Source organism: Salvelinus namaycush, chromosome 38, assembly GCF_016432855.1.
Source record: "Salvelinus namaycush isolate Seneca chromosome 38, SaNama_1.0, whole genome shotgun sequence".
Lineage (NCBI taxonomy): Eukaryota > Metazoa > Chordata > Actinopteri > Salmoniformes > Salmonidae > Salvelinus > Salvelinus namaycush.
The window spans coordinates 25,654,977-25,665,967 of NC_052344.1; positions in this window are offsets into that span (position 1 = coordinate 25,654,977).

Here is a 10,991-nt window from a genome sequence, read left to right on the forward strand (position 1 = left end):
GTTCCTCCTTAGTCCTCTCTCCTCCTCTCTCTGTCCCTCAGTCCTCCTCTCTCTGTCCCTCCTTAGTCCTCTCTCCTTCTCTCTCTGTCCCTCAGTCCTCCTCTCTCTGTCCCTCCTTAGTTCTCTATCCTCTCTCTGTCCCTCCTTAGTCCTCTCTCATCCTCTCTCTGTCCCTCCTTAGTCCTCTCTCCTCCTCTCTCTGTCCCTCCTTAGTTCTCTCTCCTCTCTCTGTCCCTCCTTAGTCCTCTCTCCTCCTCTCTCTGTCCCTCCTTAGTCCTCTCTCCTTCTCTCTCTGTCCCTCCTTAGTCCTCTCTCCTCCTCTCTCTGTCCCTCCTTAGTCCTCTCTCCTCCTCTTCTCTCCTGTCCCTCCTTAGTTCTCTCTCCTCTCTCTGTCCCTCCTTAGTCCTCTCTCCTCCTCTCTCTGTCCCTCCTTAGTCCTCTCTCCTCCTCTCTCTGTCCCTCCTTAGTCCTCTCTCCTCCTCTCTCTGTCCCTCCTTAGTTCTCTCTCCTCTCTCTGTCCCTCCTTAGTCCTCTCTCCTCCTCTCTCTGTCCCTCCTTAGTCCTCTCTCCTTCTCTCTCTGTCCCTCCTTAGTCCTCTCTCCTTCTCTCTCTGTCCCTCCTTAGTCCTCTCTCCTCCTCTCTCTGTCCCTCCTTAGTCCTCTCTCCTCCTCTCTCTGTCCCTCCTTAGTCCTCTCCTCCTCTCTCTGTCCCTCCTTAGTCCTCTCTCCTCCTCTCTCTGTCTCTCCTTAGTCCTCTCTCCTCTCTCTGTCCCTCCTTAGTCCTCTCTCCTTCTCTCTGTCCCTCCTTAGTCCTCTCTCTGTCCCTCCTTAGTCCTCTCTCCTTCTCTCTCTGTCCCTCAGTCCTCCTCTCTCTGTCCCTCCTTAGTCCTCTCTCCTCTCTCTGTCCCTCCTTAGTTCTCTCTCCTCTCTCTGTCCCTCCTTAGTCCTCTCTCCTCCTCTCTCTGTCCCTCCTTAGTCCTCTCTCCTTCTCTTTCCATTTCCCTCTCTACTTCTTTCTCTCTCTACCACCCCCCCCCCCCCCTCCCTTCCTCTCTTTCTCTAGAAAGAGATCAAACATAAACACAATGGTTAGTCTCTCTGTCTGACACATGTGAACCATCTCTGGCCTCTGCTTTTTACCCAGCAAGGCAAAGGGCCTGACGGGCGGTGCTTTGTTCTGAGTTCTACTCTCCATGGGCAGAGGGGATGGATGGAGGAGAGAGAACCACACAGAGACAGACAGAACCACACACAGAGACAGAGAGAGAGAACCACACACAGACAGAGAACCACACACAGACAGAGAGACTGAGACAGAGAGAGAACCACACACAGAGACAGAGAGAGAGAACCACACACAGAGACAGAGAGACTGAGACAGAGAGAACCACACACAGAGAGAGAGACTGAGAGACAGACAGAGAACCACACACAGAGAGAGACAGAGTGTGGACGGTCAGTTCAGCTTGCTGTGTGTGTCTGAAGTTCCCTGGAGGCTGTTTACCCTCAGATAGACCCCTACCTTATCTGACCGTTCTTTCTCTCTCTCCCCCTCTCTCCCTCCCGCCCCCCGCCGTCTCTCTCAGATGAAGGATCTCCATGGCTCTCTCACATTCCTTCCTGGCCTATTCTTAGCCGGGCCCCTGGAACGAGTCGCCCTGCCCAGCACACCTACGCGTCATCAGCACCAGGCGGGCCGGGATGGCACACAGCCAGGTAGCATGGCCAAACCAAAAGACAACTGAAGGATAGTGGGGGAGTTAGTACTAATACCAATATATAGGCTACCGTTGAAGAATGTTAGCAAGTAACACAACTTCTGAATACCATCTACTACCAGCTCCATTTCTGTGGATAACGGCCAAGAGAATGTGGGAGAAAGTATGAGAGTACCAACGGAGAGAGGTGACGGGTAGGAGGAGGAGCTAGAGAGAGCTGTAGCTGTTAGTCTACCGGTAACGTTCTGTACCGTTATGAACACAATCCCCCTCATTCCAACCCCGTCAAACACACGGAGCATTAGAACGTGAACTAGGCCTACGCTACGCCAGCCTGCCGTTGACTCACTGGAGGGAAAATGAGTGGTTTAAAAAAACTAAACAAAACTAAAAAAACTTTTCACCCACTCCACTGACCTTGTGATAAAGCAGAGAAGAGTGCTGGCTGAGAGAAAGAGAAAGGGAGAGAGAGAGAGAGAATGAGAGAGAGAAAGGGAGAGGGAGATGTAGCAGAGACTGAGAGATGTAGCAGATAGATTTTGTCTGAGTAAAACATTTTTGGAAAAACAAACAGAGGGGGTAGATTATCCCGAGGGCAGAGAAGAGAGTGTGTGTGTGTGTGTGTGTGTGTGTGTGTGTGTGTGTGTGTGTGTGTGTGTGTGTGTGTGTGTGTGTGTGTGTGTGTGTGTGTGTGTGTGTGTGTGTGTGTGTGTAGTGACTGCTTATGAATATTATTCCTGCCCTTACTGGGGCCCCTGCCCTCCCTTGGCACAACTTCACACACACACACACACACACACACACACACACACCACACCACACCCACACACCACACACACACACACACAACACACACACACACACACACACACACACACACACACACACACACACACAGGAGCAGGCTTCCTGTCACACACACACGTGCAGATTATACACTCACACACAATCTAAACCTCTCTGAGTTCAGCCGCCACATCAGGGAGGTACACAGTGAAAACAAATGGAAAGTTTCAATCAACATCAGGACTAGTTAGTTCTCTGCTCTGATCCTGACTGGCCCGACTCTAATAGATGTGTTATGCTCTGATCCTGACTGGCCCGACTCTAATAGATGTTCTCTGCTCTGATCCTGATTGGCCCGACTCTAATAGATGTGTTCTGCTCTGATCCTGATTGGCCCGACTCTAATAGATGTGTTCTCGCTCTATCCGATTGGCCCGACTCTAATAGATGTGTTTCTGCTCTGATCCTGACTGGCCCGACTCTAATAGATGTGTTCTCTGTTCTGATCCTGACTGGCCCGACTCTAATAGATGTGTTCTGCTCTGATCCTGATTGGCCCGACTCTAATAGATGTGTTCTGCTCTGATCCTGACTGGCCCGACTCTAATAGATGTGTTCTGCTCTGATCCTGACTGGCCCGACTCTAATAGATGTGTTCTGCTCTGATCCTGATTGCCCACTCTAATAGATGTTTCTGCTCTGATCCTGATTGGCCCAGCTCTAATAGATGTGTTCTGCTCTGATCCTGACTGGCCCGACTCTAATAGATGTGTTCTGCTCTGATCCTGATTGGCCCCGATCTAATAGATGTGTTCTGCTCTGATCCTGATTGCCCGACTCTAATAGATGTGTTTGCTCTGATCCTGACTGGGCCCGACTCTAATAGATGTGTTCTGCTCTGATCCTGACTGGCCCGACTCTAATAGATGTGTTCTGCTCTGATCCTGACTGGCCCGACTCTAATAGATGTTCTCTGCTCTGATCCTGACTGGCCCGACTCTAATAGATGTTCTCTGCTCTGATCCTGACCGGCCCGACTCTAATAGATGTTCTCTGCTCTGATCCTGACTGGCCCGACTCTAATAGATGTGTTCCTGCTCTGATCCTGACTGGCCCGACTTAATAATGTGTTCTCTGCTCTGATCCTGATGGCCCGACTCTAATAGATGTTCTCTGCTCTGATCCTGACTGGCCCGACTCTAATAGATGTTCTCTGCTCTGATCCTGACTGGCCCGACTCTAATAGATGTGTTCTGCTCTGATCCTGACTGGCCCGACTCTAATAGATGTTCTCTGCTCTGATCCTGATTGGCCCGACTCTAATAGATGTGCTCTGCTCTGATCCTGATTGGCCCGACTCTAATAGATGTGTTCTGCTCTGATCCTGATTGGCCCGACTCTAATAGATGTGTTTCTCTCTGATCCTGACTGGCCGACTCTAATAGATGTGTTCTCTGTTCTGATCCTGACTGGCCCGACTCTAATAGATGTGTTCTGCTCTGATCCTATTGCCCACTCTATAGATGTGTTCTGCTCTGATCCTGACTGGCCCGACTCTAATAGATGTGTTCTGCTCTGATCCTGACTGGCCCGACTCTAATAGATGTGTTCTGCTCTGATCCTGATTGGCCCAACTCTAATAGATGTGTTCTGCTCTGATCCTGATTGGCCCAACTCTAATAGATGTGTTCTGCTCTGATCCTGACTGGCCCGACTCTAATAGATGTGTTCTGCTCTGATCCTGATTGGCCCGACTCTAATAGATGTGTTCTGCTCTGATCCTGATTGGCCCGACTCTAATAGATGTGTTCTGCTCTGATCCTGACTGGCCCGACTCTAATAGATGTTTTCTGCTCTGATCCTGACTGGCCCGACTCTAATAGATGTGTTCTGCTCTGATCCTGACTGGCCCGACTCTAATAGATGTTCTCTGCTCTGATCCTGACCGGCCCGACTCTAATAGATGTTCTCTGCTCTGATCCTGACCGGCCCGACTCTAATAGATGTTCTCTGCTCTGATCCTGACTGGCCCGACTCTAATAGATGTGTTCTGCTCTGATCCTGACTGGCCCGACTCTAATAGATGTGTTCTCTGCTCTGATCCTGACTGGCCCGACTCTAATAGATGTTCTCTGCTCTGATCCTGACTGGCCCGACTCTAATAGATGTTCTCTGCTCTGATCCTGACTGGCCCGACTCTAATAGATGTTCTCTGCTCTGATCCTGACTGGCCCGACTCTAATAGATGTGTTCTGCTCTGATCCTGACTGGCCCGACTCTAATAGATGTTCTCTGCTCTGATCCTGACTGGCCCGACTCTAATAGATGTTCTCTGCTCTGATCCTGACCGGCCCGACTCTAATAGATGTGTTCTCTGCTCTGATCCTGACTGGCCCGACTCTAATAGATGTTCTCTGCTCTGATCCTGACTGGCCCGACTCTAATAGATGTGTTCTGCTCTGATCCTGACTGGCCCGACTCTAATAGATGTGTTCTGCTCTGATCCTGACTGGCCCGACTCTAAAAGATGTGTTCTGCTCTGATCCTGACTGGCCCGACTCTAATAGATGTGTTCTGCTCTGATCCTGACTGGCCCGACTCTATAGTGTGTTCTCTGCTCTGATCCGACTGGCCCGACTCTAATAGATGTGTTCTGCTCTGATCCTGATTGGCCCGACTCTAATAGATGTGTTCTGCTCTGATCCTGACTGGCCCGACTCTAATAGATGTGTTCTGCTCTGATCCTGACTGGCCCGACTCTAATAGATGTGTTCTGCTCTGATCCTGATTGGCCCAACTCTAATAGATGTGTTCTGCTCTGATCCTGATTGGCCCAACTCTAATAGATGTGTTCTGCTCTGATCCTGACTGGCCCGACTCTAATAGATGTGTTCTGCTCTGATCCTGATTGGCCCGACTCTAATAGATGTGTTCTGCTCTGATCCTGATTGGCCCGACTCTAATAGATGTGTTCTGCTCTGATCCTGACTGGCCCGACTCTAATAGATGTGTTCTGCTCTGATCCTGACTGGCCCGACTCTAATAGATGTGTTCTGCTCTGATCCTGACAGGCCCGACTCTAATAGATGTTCTCTGCTCTGATCCTGACTGGCCCGACTCTAATAGATGTTCTCTGCTCTGATCCTGACCGGCCCGACTCTAATAGATGTTCTCTGCTCTGATCCTGACTGGCCCGACTCTAATAGATGTGTTCTGCTCTGATCCTGACTGGCCCGACTCTAATAGATGTTCTCTGCTCTGATCCTGACCGGCCCGACTCTAATAAATGTCTTCTCTGCTCATCCATACTGCATGCCCCTTCTCTAATAGATGTTCTCTGCTCTGATCCTGACTGGCCCGACTCTAATAGATGTGTTCTGCTCTGATCCTGACTGGCCCGACTCTAATAGATGTGTTCTGCTCTGATCCTGACTGGCCCGACTCTAAAAGATGTGTTCTGCTCTGATCCTGACTGGCCCGACTCTAATAGATGTGTTCTGCTCTGATCCTGACTGGCCCGACTCTAATAGATGTGTTCTGCTCTGATCCTGACTGGCCCGACTCTAATAGATGTGTTCTCTGCTCTGATTCTGACTGGCCCGACTCTAATAGATGTGTTCTGCTCTGATCCTGATTGGCCCGACTCTAATAGATGTGTTCTGCTCTGATCCTGACTGGCCCGACTCTAATAGATGTGTTCTGCTCTGATCCTGACTGGCCCGACTCTAATAGATGTTCTCTGCTCTGATCCTGACTAGCCCGACTCTAAAAGATGTGTTCTGCTCTGATCCTGACTGGCCCGACTCTAATAGATGTGTTCTGCTCTGATCCTGACTGGCCCGACTCTAATAGATGTGTTCTGCTCTGATCCTGACCGGCCCGACTCTAATAGATGTTCTCTGCTCTGATCCTGACTGGCCCGACTCTAATAGATGTGTTCTGCTCTGATCCTGACTGGCCCGACTCTAATAGATGTGTTCTCTGCTCTGATCCTGACTGGCCCGACTCTAATAGATGTGTTCTCTGCTCTGATCCTGACTGGCCCGACTCTAATAGATGTGTTCTGCTCTGATCCTGACCGGCCCGACTCTAATAGATGTGTTCTGCTCTGATCCTGACTAGCCCGACTCTAAAAGATGTGTTCTGCTCTGATCCTGATTGGCCCGACTCTAATAGATGTGTTCTGCTCTGATCCTGACTGGCCCGACTCTAATAGATGTGTTCTGCTCTGATCCTGACCGGCCCGACTCTAATAGATGTTCTCTGCTCTGATCCTGACTGGCCCGACTCTAATAGATGTGTTCTGCTCTGATCCTGACTGGCCCGACTCTAATAGATGTGTTCTCTCTCTGACCTGACTGGCCCGACTCTAATAGATGTGTTCTCTGCTCTGATCCTGACTGGCCCGACTCTAATAGATGTGTTCTGCTCTGATCCTGACCGGCCCGACTCTAATAGATGTGTTCTGCTCTGATCCTGACTGGCCCGACTCTAAAAGATGTGTTCTGCTCTGATCCTGATTGGCCCGACTCTAAAAGATGTGTTCTGCTCTGATCCTGACTGGCCCGACTCTAAAAGATGTGTTCTGCTCTGATCCTGACTGGCCCGACTCTAATAGATGTGTTCTGCTCTGATCCTGACTGGCCCGACTCTAATAGATGTGTTCTCTCTGATCCTGACTGGCCCACTCTAATAGATGTGTTCTGCTCTGATCCTGACTGGCCGACTCTAATAGATGTGTTCTGCTCTGATCCTGACCGGCCCGACTCTAATAGATGTGTTCTGCTCTGATCCTGACCGGCCCGACTCTAATAGATGTGTTCTGCTCTGATCCTGACTAGCCCGACTCTAAAAGATGTGTTCTGCTCTGATCCTGACTGGCCCGACTCTAATAGATGTGTTCTGCTGGGAGAGACAGAACAAGTTACAACTCATTTAAAGGGCATTGGGGATTCACGTCTGCACTCCAAGACTAAAAATAAACATTTGATCCTTTAAAAAGGGACAATCTAGGATTTGAAAAATAACAACCGGTCATCCCCACCACTTGCAAACAGCTGAGTGATCGGGCATTTATAAGTTACATTCTACAAGAATCAACGGCACCCAATATATAATTAATTTAAATGGACGTACCAACCCCAGATTGACCCTTTAAAACAGAAGGTGATCTTATAATGTCCCATCAGAACAGTGGGAGGTCCTGACATTACAGTGATGTTTATAATGTCCCATCAGAACAGTGGGAGGTCCTGACATTACAGTGATGTTTATAATGTCCCATCAGAACAGTGGGAGGTCCTGACATTACAGTGATGTTTAAAATGTCCCATCAGAACAGTGGGAGGTCCTGACATTACAGTGATGTTTATAATGTCCCATCAGAACAGTGGGAGGTCCTGACTTGACATTACAGTGATGTTTATAATGTCCCATCAGAACAGTGGGAGGTCCTGACTTGACATTACAGTGATGTTTATAATGTCCCATCAGAACAGTGGGAGGTCCTGACATTACAGTGATGTTTAAAATGTCCCATCAGAACAGTGGGAGGTCCTGACATTACAGTGATGTTTATAATGTCCCATCAGAACAGTGGGAGGTCCTGACATTACAGTGATGTTTATAATGTCCCTCGAACAGTGGAGGTCCTGACATTACAGTGATGTTTATAATGTCCCATCAGAACAGTGGGAGGTCCTGACATTACAGTGATGTTTATAATGTCCCATCAGAACAGTGGGAGGTCCTGACATTACAGTGATGTTTATAATGTCCCATCAGAACAGTGGGAGGTCCTGACATTACAGTGATGTTTATAATGTCCCATCAGAACAGTGGGAGGTCCTGACATTACAGTGATGTTTATAATGTCCCATCAGAACAGTGGGAGGTCCTGACATTACAGTGATGTTTATAATGTCCCATCAGAACAGTGGGAGGTCCTGACATTACAGTGATGTTTATAATGTCCCATCAGAACAGTGGGAGGTCCTGACATTACAGTGATATTTATAATGTCCCATCAGAACAGTGGGAGGTCCTGACATTACAGTGATATTATAATGTCCCATCAGAACAGTGGGAGGTCCTGACATTACAGTGATGTTTATATGTCCCATCAGAACAGTGGGAGGTCCTGACATTACAGTGATGTTTAAAATGTCCCATCAGAACAGTGGGAGGTCCTGACATTACAGTGATGTTTAAAATGTCCCATCAGAACAGTGGGAGGTCCTGACATTACAGTGATGTTTATAATGTCCCATCAGAACAGTGGGAGGTCCTGACATTACAGTGATTGTTAAAATGTCCCATCAGAACAGTGGGAGGTCCTGACATTACAGTGATGTTTAAAATGTCCCATCAAACAGTGGAGGTCCTGACATTACAGTGATTTTAAAAGTCCCATCAGAACAGTGGGAGGTCCGACATTACAGTGATGTTTAAAATGTCCCATCAGAACAGTGGGAGGTCCTGACTGACATTACAGTGATGTTTAAAATGTCCCATCAGAACAGTGGGAGGTCCTGACTTGACATTACAGTGATGTTTAAAATGTCCCATCAGAACAGTGGGAGGTCCTGACTTGACATTACAGTGATGTTTAAAATGTCCCATCAGAACAGTGGGAGGTCCTGACTTGACATTACAGTGATGTTTAAAATGTCCCATCAGAACAGTGGGAGGTCCTGACATTACAGTGATGTTTAAAATGTCCCCCAGAACAGTGGTCTGACATTACAGTGATGTTTAAATGTCCCATCAGAACAGTGGGAGGTCCTGACTTGACATTACAGTGATGTTTAAAATGTCCCACCAGAACAGTGGGAGGTCCTGACATTACAGTGATGTTTAAAATGTCCCACCAGAACAGTGGGAGGTCCTGACATTACAGTGATGTTTAAAATGTCCCATCAGAACAGTGGGAGGTCCTGACTTGACATTACAGTGATGTTTAAAATGTCCCATCAGAACAGTGGGAGGTCCTGACATTACAGTGATGTTTAAAATGTCCCATCAGAACAGTGGGAGGTCCTGACTTGACATTACAGTGATGTTTAAAATGTCCCATCAGAACAGTGGGAGGTCCTGACATTACAGTGATGTTTAAAATGTCCCATCAGAACAGTGGGAGGTCCTGACATTACAGTGATGTTTAAAATGTCCCATCAGAACAGTGGGAGGTCCTGACATTACAGTGATGTTTAAAATGTCCCATCAGAACAGTGGGAGGTCCTGACATTACAGTGATGTTTAAAATGTCCCTTCAGAACAGTGGGAGGTCCTGACATTACAATGACGGAACAACATCTAGAACAAAACAGACACGTTGATCCATTAAGAAGGTTAAAAGGAGGTTTAACTAACCTCTGATAAAACATGTTCAGTTCATTATTACTGCAGAGGCCAAGGAGACATTACCCTACATTGCAAACATAAAACATGCATCTTGGATGGATGGGTTTGAATTAAAAGGGTCCCCAGCTGGTGGTTGTTATGTACAGTCCTTGTTGTCACATTGCAGTCAGGAAGCAGTGTACCAAGCAGAGGAGTACACAACACAGGGAAACAGAGCATCACTCTGGTTTACACTTCGGGCCTAAAGATCTAGAGAAACGCGGTGTGAACCGCTGAACCAACTTCCTTGTTGCGGTGATTTAGCTCTCAGAATGAGACGTTCATCCACGTTTATCAAAACGTCAAATTACCAAGTTTAAGGTTAAATGTAGGCATTAACTCTGAATGGTTATGGTTAGACATTACCTCTGAATGGTTATGGATAGGCATTAACTCTGAATGGTTATGGTTAGACATTAACTCTGAATGGTTATGGTTAGACATTAACTCTGAATGGTTATGGTTAGACATTAACTCTGAACGGTTATGGTTAGACATTACCTCTGAATGGTTATGGATAGGCATTAACTCTGAATGGTTATGGTTAGACATTAACTCTGAATGGTTATGGTTAGACATTAACTCTGAATGGTTATGGATAGACATTAACTCTGAATGGTTATGGATAGACATTAACTCTGAATGGTTATGGATAGGCATTAACTCTGAATGTTTATGGATAGACATTAACTCTGAATGGTTATGGTTAGACATTAACTCTGAATGGTTTATGGATGACATTAACTCTGAATGGTTATGGATAGACATTAACTCTGAATGTTTATGGTTAGACATTAACTCTGAATGGTTATGGATAGACATTAACTCTGAATGGTTATGGATAGACATTAACTCTGAATGGTTATGGATAGACATTAACTCTGAATGGTTATGGTTAGACATTAACTCTGAATGGTTATGGATAGACATTAACTCTGAATGGTTATGGATAGACATTAACTCTGAATGGTTATGGTTAGACATTAACTCTGAATGGTTATGGATAGACATTAACTCTGAATGGTTATGGATAGACATTAACTCTGAATGGTTATGGTTAGACATTAACTCTGAATGGTATGATATC